The sequence below is a fragment of the Schistocerca americana genome, chromosome 1, assembly GCF_021461395.2.
Source record: "Schistocerca americana isolate TAMUIC-IGC-003095 chromosome 1, iqSchAmer2.1, whole genome shotgun sequence".
Classification (NCBI taxonomy): Eukaryota; Metazoa; Arthropoda; class Insecta; order Orthoptera; family Acrididae; genus Schistocerca; species Schistocerca americana.
In genome coordinates, this window is record NC_060119.1 from 953570979 (window position 1) to 953573398 (window position 2420).

The following is a 2420-nucleotide window of genomic DNA, read 5'->3' on the forward strand; positions in this document are numbered from 1 at the left end:
TCAAAATGCGGCCATCATTTTCTAACGAACTAAACCTGTATTCTTCCGAAAACACTATCTGAAGCCATTCCTCTCCCCAGTGAAGTCGTTCCAGGCACCATTGCCGTCTAACATGTTTCAGCAATAAACGGCGACGGCGACGAACTGCCTCCCATGGTCGTGTACGATGTGTTACACTACTCCACCGTTGAGCCAGAGCCCAGGAAGAAGCAGTCCTCACCCGTTTCACTTCCGAAACACTTCGTCCCACACGAGCAGCAATTCCCTGAACGGATGAATCAAATTCTTTCATGTCAAAATGCGCCCTCCTTCACGCTCACTCATTTGATGATATGGTTCGGGCACACGTCTCCGAGGCACCCTGCATGTCTGCTCAGTCACTACAGCTTCAGTTTCAATGCTTGAACGTTCATATAGTTTCCTACTAAATTCTTTGTCTGATTTCTCAAGTAAATTTCTTATTGTTACACCTGTTAGCTTCATTCTTTTATACATGCTACACGTACCACGGAAATATGATCTTTCACTCGCTACACCATTTACCGGATGACGGAGGATGAGTGTCGTGCTGTTACACATTGAGTCACAATAATCGCTATAACTCAACAATGAATGTAAACCGAAAGTTCTTATTATTATCAACTTTAGCTACACATTACATAAAATGACATGTATTAAATGTTTTTCCTTTAGTTTTCGAGGCCAGACGTGTTTAGTGTATAATGCATCATGCATGAAGCCTCCTTGAAGAGAAGCCTATTCTGATCGGTTACACACGAAGAAGTAGCACAAATGTTTCGGAAAGCATCGTTTTTAGGTTTCCGTATCTCGGTCGGTAAAAGCGGAAACCTTACAGTGGTGGTGGTTAGTGTTTAACGTCCCTTCGACAACGAGGTCATTAGAGACGGAGCCCAAGCTCGGGTTAGGGAAGGATTGGGAAGGAAATCGGCCGTGCCCTTTCAGAGGAACCATCCCGGCATCTGCCTGAAACGATTTAGGGAAATCACGGAAAACCTAAATCAGGATGGCTGGAGACGGGATTGAACCGTCGTCCTCCCGAATGCGAGTCCAGTGCGCTAACCACTGCGCCACCTCGCTCGGTGGGAAACCTTACAGGAACACATTGTCGTACGCCTGTCTGTCCGCCTGTTAAGATCTCTCTTTCTCTGGAACGGGTGGGGGTACCAAGTTAAAATTCATGTCAATTGCTACAGTCTACGTTCCCTTGGTGCTGCAAAAGAGTTAAGCTTCTAAATTGATGCAATCGAAAAATATGGAATTTCGTGTCACATATTTTGTTAGTGTTGTACACATGGAAGAACCCTGGAGATACTAAAAGGTTTCAGATAGATTATATAATGGTAAGACAGAGATTTAGGAACCAGGTTTTAATTTGTAAGACATTTCCAGGGGCAGATGTGGACTGTGACCACAATCTATTGGTTATGAACTGTAGATTAAAACTGAAGAAACTGCAAAAAAGTGGGAATGTAAGGAGATAAACTGAAAGAACCAGAGGTTGTACAGAGTCTCAGTGAGAGCATAAGGGAACAATTGACAGGAATGGAGGAAAGAAATACAGTAGAAGAAGAATGGGTAGCTTTGGGGAATGAAATAGTGAAGGCAGCAGAGGATCAAGTAGGTAAAAAGACGAGGGCTAGTAGAAATCCTTGGGTAACAGAAGAGATACTGAATTTAATTAATGAAAGGAGAAAATACAAAATTGCAGTAAATAAAGCAGGCAAAAAGAAATATAAACGTCTCAAAAATGAGATCGACAGGAAGTGCAGAACGGCTAAGCAGGGATGGCTATAGGACAAATATCAGGATGTAGAGGCTTATCTCACGAAGGGTAAGACAGATACTGCCTACAGGAAAATTAAAGAGACCTTTGGAGAAAGGAGAACCACTTTTATTAATATCAAGAGCTCAGATGGAAACTCAGTTCTAAGCAAAGAAGGGAAAGCAGAAAGGTGAAAGGAGTATATAGGGGGTCTATACAGGGGCGATGTTCTTGAGGACAATATTATGGAAATGGAAGAGGATGTAGATGAAGATGAAATGAGAGATACGATACTGCGTGAAAAGTTTGACAGAGCACTGAAAGACCTAAGTCGAAACAAGGCCCCGGGAGTAGACAAAATTCGATTAGAACTACTGACAGCCTTTGGAGAGCCAGTCCTGACAAAACTCTAGCATCTGGTGAGCATGATGTATGAGACAGGCGAAATTCCCTCAGACTTCAAGAAGAATATAATAATTCCAATCCCAAACAAAGCAGGTGTTGACAGATGTGAAAATTACCGAACTATCAGTTTAATAAGTCACAGCTGCAAAATACTAACGCGAATTCTTTACAGACGAATGGAAAAACTGGTAGAAGTTGACCTCGGGGAAGATCAGTTTGGATTCCGTAGAAA

At 42.6% G+C, this 2420-nt stretch overlaps 1 non-coding gene across 1 annotated transcript; it reads right to left on the bottom strand.

Annotated features, from left to right (window-relative positions):
* Positions 1–1025: 1025 nt before the first annotated feature.
* On the bottom strand, positions 1026–1098 carry Trnaa-cgc. Its single transcript has one exon. It is a non-coding gene; the product is annotated as a tRNA-Ala (tRNA).
* Positions 1099–2420: the final 1322 nt, after the last annotated feature.